At 50.6% G+C, this 13,206-nt stretch overlaps 1 pseudogene; it reads right to left on the reverse strand.

Moving 5' to 3' along the window:
* Positions 1-4,498: 4,498 nt before the first annotated feature.
* Positions 4,499-13,206, reverse strand: part of LOC123396557 — a 28,168-nt pseudogene continuing 19,460 nt past the window's right edge.

Genomic DNA, 13,206 nt, shown 5'->3' on the forward strand with positions numbered 1-13,206 from the left:
AAGCGCCAATTTCATAAGTTGCAGATGGAGGAAACTGAATCGGTGAACAACTATGCCATGCGTCTTACTACTTTGGTGGGAGAGATCCGCGCGCTTGGTGCAAAGCTCAAGGAGACCGAGATTGTGGAGAAATTTTTCAGTTCGGTGACTGATAAATTCACATACATCATTGGCACACTTGAGCAGCTTTACGACATCGACGACATGACCATAACGGAGGCGATCGGACGCCTACGGACGCGGGAAGAGAATGCTCGTGGCTGTCGGAAAGGTAACGGGGAGGTAGTGACCAACTCATGTACTCGTGTGCAGATTGGGAGTCCCCAAGTAGGAAAGGAAGGCGTGATGGCAACCAAGGCTCAAGCAACGCAATGCATGGCGGACAAACTGGAGAAGACAAAGGAAAAGGCAAGCCACAAGGTAGTGGTAAGGTAGACCGATCTAAAGGGCGGAAGCAATGGAACTTGGATATGTCCGAGGTCAAGTGCTATAACTGCAACGAGATGGGTCACTTTGCAACGGATTGTCAGGAGCCTAACAAGTAGGAAATCAAGGCAAATTTGGCAAAGCAGGAAGACGAAGGTCCAGGTCTTCTGATGGACGAAGTTTGTGATCTCGCTGAAACGGTGGTTGTGAAACCAAGCGGGAAGGTGCTACTTCATGAGAAGAATGTGACACCTAAGTTATCCGGGGATCACAAAGTGTCTTGGTATCTCAACACGGGTGCCAGTAACCACATGATGGGATGCAAGGAGAAATTTCTCGAGCTGGAATATGATGTTGAAGGCTCGGTAAAGTTTGGTGATGGTTCAAATGTGGAGATTTGTGGGCAAGGATCTGTCCTCTTCGAGGGTCTCACAGGCAAACATTGCATACTCACCGGAGTGTACTATATCCCACGGCTTCGCAACAACATCATCTCTATTGGGAAGCTTGACGAGAATGGATGCAAGGTGAATATAGAGAGCGGAGTGATGACGATCTTCGACAACCTCCGAAACGTGCTAGCTCGTGTTAATCGCACACGGAATAGGCTCTATATCCTCAACCTTGATCAATATCAACCGGAGTGTTGGCTTGCCAAGAGTGATGATGATTCGTGGTTATGGCATGCTAGATTTGGACACGTTAACTTCTACGCCTTGAAGAAGATGTCAAAGATGCAGATGGTATCCGGGATGCCAGTTATCGACCATGTTGATCGAGTATGTGACGGGTGCTTGGTTGGAAAACAGCACCGCAGGCCGTTCCCTGCTCAGTCTACCTATCGTGCAAAAGATGCACTCGAGTTGCTCCGTGGTGATCTATGTGGCCCTATCACCCCGGCAACTCACGCGGAAAAGAAGTACTTCTTCTTTGTGGTAGACGACTACTCGAGATATATGTGGGTCGTTCTCCTACGATCTAAAGATGAGGCGTTTGAAGCGTTCAAGAAGCTGAAGGCTGCAACAGAGATGGAGCACAAGCTGAAGGTTCGCGCTCTACGGACAGATCGCAGCGGAGAGTTTACATCGAACGAATTCAACAATTACTGCGAGAAGGTTGGCATAAAAAGGTTCCTCACGACACCTTACACGCCGCAGCAGAACGGATTCATTGAAAGGCGCAATCGAACCGTCGTTGACATGGCAAGGAATTTACTCAAGAGCAAGAACCTGCCGGGGAATTTTTGGGAAGAAGCTATCTCGACGACGGTCTATCTTCTCAACCGGGCTCCAATAAAGGCGGTGACCGGCAAGACTTTGTATGAAGCATTTACGGACGTAAGCCGAATGTGTCTCATCTACGGATGTTCGGCTGTGTGGCACATGTGAAGACGGCGGAGCCGCATCTTTCAAAGCTTGCCGATCGTAGCACCAATATGGTGTTCATCGGATACGAGAGGAGTTCCGGCACCAAGGCATACCACTTCTACGATCCACAAACCAAGCGTCTACGGATTTCACGCGACGTCGTGTTTGAAGAGAACCAAGTGTGGAATTGGAGCACCGCAGCCGACGATGATCCAAACGGTAACATATTCACGGTTAAATTTCCAACTGATGATGATGCAGGGGAGGATGTCCGGGTGGTTGGCAAGACGCCCAACCAAGGTGACCACAATGGTAGTGATCATCATGGTGCCAACACCGATGACAACGCGCGTAGGTCGCAAGTAGATAGCGACAACGACGCGCACGACACTGGTGGAGATCTCGACGACAACATCGACAACGAGGCTGTCGGGGGGATAACCCCGGGGTAGGCTCATCGAGCCTGTTCCTTCATTTCCGGCCCAATGGACATGAGCATATGAAGATTCCCAAGGCCCAAGTCTTCTGGCCGTATAGGCATCACCTGTCGGCTAGAAGACGAGGCGGCCACCTTTCTGGCCGGCCAGGCAACCCCTGCCAGCTAGGATCCAGGCGGCCTCCCCTTCAGAGCCGGCCTGGTCCCGCCAGCTGGGCTGAGGATGAGCCGGCCACACTCAAGCCGGCTGACCAAGCAGGCTAGCCGGCCGAGGATCACAAGTCACATCAGATCGTAGGTCAGGAAGAGACCTCTCGATTAAAGGTAGCTACGCGTCAGCAAAGGAACGGGATCAGGGCGCCCGGCAGGTACGAGCGTCGGCGGCCACGCTGCTGACCTACCCCGACTCTGTTCCATCAATTAGGATAGTGTTGGACCGTCACACTTCCACTCCATTACTGCACTTGGCGTGGGGAACAATGGAGGCGGTCGTACTACGTGCCCATGAAGAATCTCGCGGGGTGACGCTGGACGTACAGCGCGTGCTCAGCGTCAGCCTTACGCGAGAGTCCCATTGGCCAGCCGGCGGGTCCCACATGCAATCGAGACCATGCAGTCGGCGGGCCCCTCATCGACAAGGCAAGACCCTTGTGGGCCCCTGGCTAGCCGACGAAGCAGCCAGCCGGGTCCCACGCTTGTACCCTTTATCCATATTGTAGGTCGGCGGGTTCGTCTATAAAACCCCCCGGTCGCCCCCATGCAAAAGGCCGATCATTCACCAGTCATCCAACACTACACACTCACCAACCACCGAGAGAGGTAGAGACGAGCTGGCTGCTCCCCTCTTCCTCCTCCCAACACAGCTCCAAGAGCGACATTGTACTCTGTTCCTATACATCAAACACACAAGCAGGATTAGGGGTATTATCTCTACGGAGAGCCCTGAACCTGGGTACATCGTGCGTCCAATGTGTGTACCAACCTCGTTCCCAGCGCCCACCTTTTTCCTTTCGGTTCTCACCGACTTTAGCCTACCTATGGCATATGTTGTGAGTATTCACCGACAGAGGCGCATAGTGACGACGACAATCAAGATGATGGTCACGGTCACGACGACTACACTGACGGCGCGGATGTCGATAACACGCCCGGGACTCAGCCGTCTTCCTCAAGTGCATCAACACCGACACAATTTGTGCCGCCTCCTTCGCAAGACACAACGGACTCCTCAGGGCCTCGTCGCTACAAGATACTCAAGAAAATCTATAAGTAGACAAAGCCAGTTACACTCGAGTACTCCGTACTATGTCTTCTCGGAGTTGAGGAGCCGACGAACTTCATAGAGGCGAGCAAAAGTCCTAGCTAGAAGCACGCCATGGATGAGGAGATGAAGGCGATTGAGAGCAATGGCACGTGGACTTTGGTAACCCGACCTCCGAACCAAAAGGCGATTGATTTGAAGTGGGTTTACAAGTTAAAGAAGGACATGGAGGGTGCCATTGTGAAGTACAAGGCAAGACTCGTTGCAAAGGGCTACGTACAACGTCAAGGAGTTGACTATGATGAGGTGTTTGCACCGGTTGCTCGACTCGAGACAGTGAGAGTGCTACTAGCTTTGGCAGCACAAGAGGATTGGAAGGTTCATCATATGGATGTTAAATCCACCTTCCTTAATGGTGATCTCACAAAGGAAATGTACGTGGAACAACCCCTCGGCTACGAGAAGAAAGACGAACAACCGAAAGTTTACAAGCTCAAGAAGGCACTTTATGGACTGAAGCAAGCGCCAATAGCTTGGAATTTAAAGTTAGACCAAGGTATGGTCACGCTCGGGTTCAAAAGATGTGCCCTTGATGGTTCGAAAGACAGTCTATCAAGCACCGACGAACATGTGAAGGTTGAACACGCGACCAACGAAAAGTATTGCCGTCAAGCTACCAATGAGTCGATGGCAGCAAAGCCGGTGAATGGGACGCTACAAGGAACGACGAAGGCAACGTCAAGGATGAAGCCTACGAGTAGTCATGTTTGGGATCCAGGTCATAACGAGGACGCCCTGCTTAGGGGGTGAACGTTAGAGTTAAGCATGAGTCCTAGTATGATTGGTATTCTAATCCAAGTAGGATTAGGAATACTAAATCAGCTTGGTTAGTTGCTAGGCTATGTTCAGCATATATATATATATATATATATATATATATATATATATATATATATATATATATATATATATATATATATATATATATATATATGCGTGTATCCCGTCCTTATAACATAATCAGATCAAGAGAAGAAATAAAAGAAAGGCTCGATACGAGCCTTTGGCAATCCATTGACTTAGTATTTTTTCTGTCCACGTTAAAGTTACGCAAGTCGCTTCCGTCGAAGTGAATCGACGCACGCTGCCTGGGTGTGCCTGTGTTAAGACACTGTTCATCAATCAAACAGGCAGCCAGCTTTGCTAGCTTGCACGTACTGCTGCTGCTACTCTGATAAATTGATCAAGGGATCAAAAGCTAACAGTCCGGTCGGATCGAGCTTCTTCCGGTGATCACGTCAAAGTTTCATTTTCATGTGGACCGTCTGCAACGAACCTGGTCGATACAAATAAATTTTATCATCCGAAACTTGGGTTGAAAGTGATGTCAATTTTCAGAATTCAGGTTGAAACAGAAGCTGAAATTTCACTGACCGCCGTAGCTGTTGAAAGAGGTCGTGATCTCCTGGCTTTGCTCCATGTCCATCTGAACCACGCTTTGCAGATCTTGCCAGAAAGCCCCGACCTGCAACACAAAGTGTTCATCATCATCGACAATGTCAGAACCCTACATACGAACAACGCGCCAGCTCAAGACATACCTGAGATGCGGCGTCGCTGAGGAAGTGATACCGCTGCTGCGATCCCATGGGTCGGCAAAAACACCTGGTCGAGAGGGTGCATGGCGGCCTGATCGTCGCCCATGCCGCAACCGAGAGGGTCGTTGTTCCCCTGGCTCATGTAGGGGACTGGCGCACCCGATGCCTGCAGCAGGAAATGCGACGAGCTCTGCAGCAGGCCACATGACTGATGATGCATCTGCGATCAGAAGCAAAATCGGCATATGAGTGAGTTGAGCCAGTCGGTCAGAGAGGAGGAGCCGGATGTGGCAATTGGAGCATGTATATAGATGCTTTGTCCTCACATCTATGGCAAGTAGGTTGGACAGATTGTTGAAGTCCAGCTGCGGGTGCACCGTGGCCAGCTTCAGGGACAGAAACTGCAACAAAAGTTGACCAGAATGGCATAAGTATAAGACACAATTCATGCGGTTTCATGATCGTTCTGCGTCTGATTTTGGTTCACAATGGGCGTGTGTGTGTGTGCGTATTTGTGTACCTCGACTTGCCGTTGCAGCAATTGCACGCAGTTTATGATCTCGTCCCGCATGATGGCCTTGCCCACCAGCTGGAACAGGCAACATTTCCCCGGGCTTCAAATCTGGGCACACCGAGATCTCTACTCTGAACATAGCGACGACAACTGTGAAATGATGAGTGCAGAATTGTATCAGATCTCTACTCTGAACATACTCTGAACATAGTTGGAGTGATCATCACTCCAACACACGCAAATGGAGGCGACAGGCCAAGAATTGTACCCTCTCAGCAGGCTATGGCTGTCCATGGCCTCGCTGCGTCACGCACGGACGTGTATGAAGTTCTTGGGCGGCTTGGGTTGCTTCATGTTGAATGAGAATAGAGGGATTGATGAAATAGTTGTTACATTGCTTGAGCCTCATGAACATATATTTAGAAGTATAATGATTAACTTGGAGTACAAGATAAGGTAGGACAAATCCTAGTCTATCTCATATTTCCTAATAATCAATATACTCAACATCCCCCTCCGCAGTCACAACGGTCGTTACACAGATGGTAAGACTGGAGAAGAATCTGAAGGTAAGCCGACGGTCATCCCCCCACAGTCGTAAGGGTCGATGTATCGCGAAAGTTGCGGCTAGAGTGGAAACCGACGAGGTTGTTCAAGCACGGCGATAGCCCTTTGTGCTGATGTCGAGGTAGCCGAGAGCGTAGGGTGGTGTATCCGTGGTCGAGGTAGCCGTGCGAAGAATGTCGTGGTCGATGTCGAGTCGGGGTAGCCAGTGTCAAGGAAGTCGCCGAAGCCGCGGGCGCCAGGAGGCGCCGAGTCAGTCATGGACGCAGTGATGTCGAAGTAGTGATGCGCTGGGAAGGAGATGCAGCTAACGACGCGTCGCGCCGAGTTTGCCAAGCCCGGGGACACTTCGTGGACGAAGGCACGCATCGGTGTTGCCGGCACCGGACATGCGTAGACGGACGAAGACGATGTTGATGATGCGTCGCTCCAGGCTTGCCACGGCTGGGAACACACCAGGGACGAAGGCACGCTTCGGTGTTGCCAGCACCGGACATGCGTAGATGGGGACCTGCACAAGCTGTACATCATGTCGAGGAGTCGGGGGTAGACGACGTCGACGCTAGCGAGGAGCTAGTGCTGGACGAATGGCAAAGGGGGTGGATGGGCGGCGCGGCTCGGGTGAGCGAGCTGCAGCGGCACCAAAGTAAAGCGGCGGCGGCGGTCTGGCGGCGACGGCGGCGGCTGGGTAGGTACGCGGCAGCGATGCTCGAAGAAGGGGAGGAAGAACTCGACAACGTGACGAAGACCGACGCGAACGATGGCATTCGGTGCGGCGCATAGTCGAAGCGAGGGGACGACAGAGTGGACCACGTGCCGCGGCACTACGGCCAGAAGGGGTGACGAAACGCCAGCGCGTTGGTTGGGCAATGACGGAAAGATCTCGGGGTGGCACCATAGACCGCATGTCGCGACGCGACAACCCGAAGGGGCGGTGTAGCGGTAGTGCGAGGGTCTATGCAGCCGAGGAAAGAACCACGGGGAGGCAGTGCTCTGGCCCGATGGGCGACCCAGTCGCAACCCGTTGCTCGATCGATGGAGTGACACGCTTTACTCGGGACAGTCTTCACGGGACGTGCAAAGGCGCGCGCAACCGATGGGCTAGATCAGTCGCTCGACATAGATGAGGTGGATCGCGGACGGACGGGTGATCAATCCGATCGCACGCGATGTCGGGGACGTCGGTCGATGGAGGCGGCGTCTGAGTTGAGGCTGGCAACAACGGTAGAAGGCCGAGCCGGCAGCCAGGCGGCGAGCCCAGCCGACGAGGCCGATGCGGCCAGCACGGCCGAAGCCGGTAGACGGCCCAACGCAGGCGGCAAGGCCGATGCGGCCAGAGCCGGCAACCAGCCCGAGGCAGCCGACGCGACCGGAGTAGGCAGCCGGCCCGGCACAGGCGCCGAGGTCGATGCGGACAGAGCCGGCAGCCGGCCTAGGAAGCCGATGAGACTGTACGAGGCGATGGTGAAGGCGGGTGATGATGAAGCAGTCCCAGTCGGAGAAGGGCGGCGACGGTCGGTGGAGAAGGACGACGGGAAGACGTGCGGTCGACGACCAAAAGGGGCCGTCGCGTTGCTTGAGGCCATCGGGTCGGTGTAAATGCAGGAGCGTGCCGATGTCAAAGTAGAGGCGCGGTGGGAGATGGGGACGGCGGGCGGCGCAAACCGATATTAGATCGGAAAAACAAAAAGAAAGAGCGCCGATCAAGAAACCGACATGAGAGAGAAAACTCGGATCAAGAGATCGGGAAAGACTCTCTAGGGCAGCCAGTCAACGGGGCCCGCGGACGAACCCTAGGTACGGGCAGCATGGCCCCCGGCGGCGGTCATGGAGGTCGATCGCCCCGAGGGCGCTGCACGGGGCTGAAGCGGTGCCGGCGGCTAGGTCAAGAAACTTGCCATAGATACCATGTTGAAAGGGAAAATAGAAGGATTGGTGGAATAGTTGTTGTATTGCTTGAGCCTCATGGGCATATATATAGGAGTACAATGATCAACTTGGAGTACAAGGCAAGGTAGGACAAATCCTAGTCTATCTCATATTCTCTAATAATCAATATACTCAACACTTCGAGGCGTCATCCTTGCCCTGCTTCTTGCTGCTGCTCTGTGCCGCCTTCCCCTTGCGATAATTCTCTTCCGCGTCCTCCATGGACATGGACTTGTAGCGCTTCGATGTCGAATCCTCGTACTCGACAACGATGATGCTCGTCAGATGAGATATGTTAGAATAAATTCGAGGTACGCGGTCGATCCATCGAGGAACAAGAAATCACATCACGATGACGACACCGAGATTCGTTAACGAGATTCGACGAACTCGCCTACTCCTAGGGCAATGACTACGGGCGCTCCTCCCCGAGATACCGCAACACCGGCCACCCGGGCGCAGGAACAAGCCGCCGACTCCCCCTTGCGAGCCTGTCGCTATCTAGTCGTCATAGGTTATAACGTGAGGTGCCACCTTATATATAAGAGGCCAAGGTTATAATGTGTCCGACTACAACACTACATATATCCTATCCACACTAGAACACGAAGTATATATGTAACCCAACTTGTACACAATATTTGACACAACTCTAAGAGACTCCACCTTGGTGAATGTTTTTCACAATTTTGAATTTGTTCATGCGTCAAACTTCCATGTACTCCGAACTTGTGTTGTCTTCTTCGTAACTTACCGAGAGCTACCTGACGAGTCTGCCCAAGACCCGCCGCCTCCGTGGGATCCCGCTACTTCTCCCGCAACTCCAGTCTCCGTGACTCCACGTGCAATAGTGCTTCCTTGCAACTTGTAAAGATACGAAGCAGTCCTCACTTCAATCATCACGGTCACCTCATCTTCCATGATGTCCATGGTCTTCTTATCCCGATCACAATGGAATACCATACCACCATCATGAAGGACTCCAAGCGAAATTAGATTCCTCCTTAGCCCCGGCACATGCCTGACCTCCTGAAGCATCCGATCAACTCCGTCAAACATCTTGATTTTGATGTCACCTACTCCAGCAACACGATAACCAGTGTCATCACCAATATAGGCTAAACTAAAATCACCAGACTTCTACGAAGAGAACCACTCCTTGTTGGGTATCGCACGAAAAGAGCAAGATGAATCCAACATCCACGCTTCACTTTTGGTTGATTGCCTGTCTGATTCTACAAGAGCATCACTACTGTTGTGCGAGTCATCAACATGAGTTGCCAGATTAGCACTTGCCCCAACATTGAGCTCTCGACAGTCCTTTTTCATATGTCCCCTCTGCTTGCACTTGTGACACTGTATTTTCTTTTTCTTTTTCTTGTTCTTCCCTCCCTCATATGCCTTCTGCCACTCTTCACCCTTGACTAGAAAACCTTTGCCATGAGAGACTTCCACCACATTCTTCTTTCTCATATGATAAGATAGCAAGGTCGTGGTAATATCCTCATTATTGACGGTCTCCTTATCGTGCGTCAAAGTAGTGATAAAATGGACATAGGACGATCGCAATGAACAAAGAAGCATAATTGCCCTATCCTCGTCGTTAATCGTCGCACCCAAGTGTGCTAGACCTGTCACGGCTTGATTAAAGGTGTTCATATACTCCACAAGGTCCGACCCTTCATGCATATTCATCCCATACAACTTTTGCTTCAGATACACCTTGGTCATCGCAGTCTTGGACATAAATTGACTCTCCGGCTTCTCCCAGATCTTCTTCGGCAAATTCTCATCCATCATATGATAAATAACACTATGGAAAACGAGCCTTTGGCCTGGACCCTTTAGTCCCGGCCTGCCTCTGGGCCGGGACTAAAGGCCCGGCCACGTCGCCCCAATTCTCAATGCCTCCCTCGAGGCTTTAGTCCCGGCCCGTAAGGAGCCTTTAGTCCCGGTTCGTGTCCCAAACCGGGACTAAAGGGCTACGCGGTGGGCAGCCTGCATGTGCGCCACCTTTAGTCCCGGTTTGTGTCTCAAACCGGGACTAAAGTCCTCTGCCTATATATAGCACAGCCCCCCTCTCCCCTCTTCCTTGCATTTTTCTTGGATGGAGGATTCTGGGTGGGTGCTTGCTCTCCACTTTTTTTGATGCACTAGAGGTGTTTGTTGAAATGTGTGTTAGAGCGATGCTGCTTCAGTTCACCGAACACAACTACGATATGAGATGTCTGAGCCACGCTTAAACCTCTTCCTCTTTATTTCTACTTATTCTAAAAGGTTAGCAACTATATTTCCTCGTTTAGACCGTGCGGTACTATTTTTTAGGATCGTGATTGTATTTGATATACTGTCGTATAACACAGATGAGCCATCCATGGATGTACGGTGATCGACGCACAACCGCTTACAGAGAAGGCGTGCATTCTTTTCAAGATGCAGCCGATGCGAACAAGCATGGGGGTGGCTATATGTTTTGTCCATGTGTTGAATGTCGGAATGAGAAGGATTACACTTCCTCAAGAGTCATTCAGAGCCACCTGCTTCGGTCCGGTTTTATGTCGGGCTATAATGTTTGGACCAAGCATGGAGAAAGAGGGGTTATGATGGAAGACGACGATGAAGAAGAAGAGAACGATGATGACAACTACCGATCTATGTTCCCTGAGTATGCTAATACCGCAATGGAAGACAATGAAGAAGAAGATCAGAATGAAGAACGGGAACCAGATGAGCCGGCTGATGATCTTGGCCGGGTCATTTCTGATGCACGGCGAGGTTGCGACACAGAAAAGGAGAGGTTGCAGTTCGAGCAGATGTTACAGGACCACAACAAATTGTTGTACCCAACTTGTGAAGATGGCCAGAAGAAGCTGGGTAGCACACTAGAATTGCTGAAGTGGAAGGCAGAGACCGGTGTGACTGACTCGTCATTCAAAAAGTTGCTGGTACTGATGAAGAAGATGCTTCCAAGAAAGAACGAATTGCCCGCCAGCACGTACGAAGCAAAGAAGCTTGTCTGCCCTCTAGGATTAGACGTGCAGAAGATACATGCATGCCCTAATGACTGCATCCTCTACCGCGGTGAGAAGTACGAGAATATGGCTAAATGCCCGGTATGCACTGCATTGCGGTATAAGATCAGAAAAGATGACCCTGGTGATATTGAGGGCGAGCCACCCAGGAAGAGGGTTCCTGCCAAGGTGATGTGGTATGCTCCTATAATACCACGGTTGAAACGTTTGTTCAGAAATAAAGATCATGCGAAGTTGTTGCGATGGCACATGGAAGATCGTATGAAAGACGATAAGTTGAGGCACATCGCTGATGGTCGGTAGTGGAGAAAAATTGAAAGAGAGTTCCCGAGATTTGCAGCTGACGCAAGGAACTTATGGTTAGGTCTGAGTACAGATGGCATGAATCCTTTTGGGGAGCAGAGTTGCAGTCACAGCACCTGGCCCGTTACTCTATGTATCTACAACCTTCCTCCTTGGTTGTGCATGAAGCGGAAGTTCATTATGATGCCAGTGCTTATACAAGGTCCAAAGCAACCCGGCAACGATATTGATGTGTACCTAAGGCCATTAGTTGATGAACTTTTACAGCTGTGAGCCGAACTAGGTGTACGTGTGTGGGACGAGCACAAACAAGAGGAATTTGACCTTCGAGCGTTGCTTTTCGTAACCATCAATGATTGGCCTGCTCTTAGTAACATTTCAGGACAGTTAAACAAGGGATACAATGCATGCACGCACTGTTTGTATCAGACAGAAAGTATATATCTCGACAACTGTAGAAAGAATGTGTATCCGTACAATCATCATTTTCTTCCGCCCAAGCATCCCTTAAAGAAAAAAGGCAAGCATTTCAATGGCAAGGCAGAACCCCGGGGGAAGCCTGTCATCCGTACTGGTGCTGAAGTATTTGATATGGTCAAAGATTTAAAAGTATAATTTGGAAAGGGTCCTGGCAGCCAACCTGTTCCTAACGGCCCTGTTAAGCGCGTACCCATGTGGAAGAAAAAGTCTATATTTTGGGAGCTACCCTACTGGGAAGTCCATGAGGTCCGCTCGGCAATCGACGTGATGCACCTGACGAAGAATCTCTGCGTGAATATTCTAGGCTTCCTGGGCTTGTATGGGAAGTCAAAAGATACACCGGAAGCACGGGAGGACCAGGAACGTCATAAAGGAAGAGATCGCATGCATCCAGGGCAGTTTCAAGGGCGTGCCAGCTACGCTCTTACTAAGGAAGAGAAGGAAATCTTCTTTGAAGTCCTTTTCAGTATCAAGGTCCCGACTGGCTTCTCGTCGAATATAAAGGGAATCATAAATATGAAAGACAAAAAATTCCAAAACCTAAAGTCTCATGACTGCCACGTGCTTATGACGCAATTGCTTCCGGTTGCATTGAGGGGAATTCTACCGGAAAATGTTCGCCTGGCAATTGTGAAGGTATGTGCATTCCTCAATGGAATTTCTCATAAGGTAATCGATCGAGAAAGTCTATCAGGGTTATAGATTGATGTGGTCAAATGTCTGGTCAGCTTTGAGTTGTTGTTCCCGCCATCCTTCTTCAATATAATGACACACCTCCTAGTTCACCTAGTCGAAGAGATTAGAATTCTCGGTCCTGTGTTTCTACACAATATGTTCCCCTTCGAGAGGTTCATGGGAGTCTTAAAGAAATATGTTTGTAACCGTGCTAGGCCAGAAGGAAGCATCTCCAAGGGCTATGGAACAGAGGAGGTCATTGAGTTTTGTGTGGACTTTCTTCCTGACCTTAATCCGATTGGTGTTCCTGAATCTCGGTATGAGGGTAGGCTGACAGGAAAAGGCACACTAGGAAGGAAAGCAAAAGTATGTATGGACGGGCATTCTTTCTCTCAAGCACACTACACAGTTCTACACAATTCCACCGTGGTGGCTCCGTATATCGTGAGACACAAGAATGTTCTACGCTCCGAAAACCCGGGGAAGGTTGACTCTTGGATTAAAGGGGAACACAAGAAGACTTTCGGCAGTTGGTTGCAGACACATCTCATGAATGACGACACCGTTGGAGATGAGCTGTATTGTTTGGCCAGGCCACCATCTTCGACTATATGTACTTTC

The sequence above is a fragment of the Hordeum vulgare genome, chromosome 5H, assembly GCF_904849725.1.
Source record: "Hordeum vulgare subsp. vulgare chromosome 5H, MorexV3_pseudomolecules_assembly, whole genome shotgun sequence".
In the NCBI taxonomy this organism is placed as follows: Eukaryota; Viridiplantae; Streptophyta; class Magnoliopsida; order Poales; family Poaceae; genus Hordeum; species Hordeum vulgare.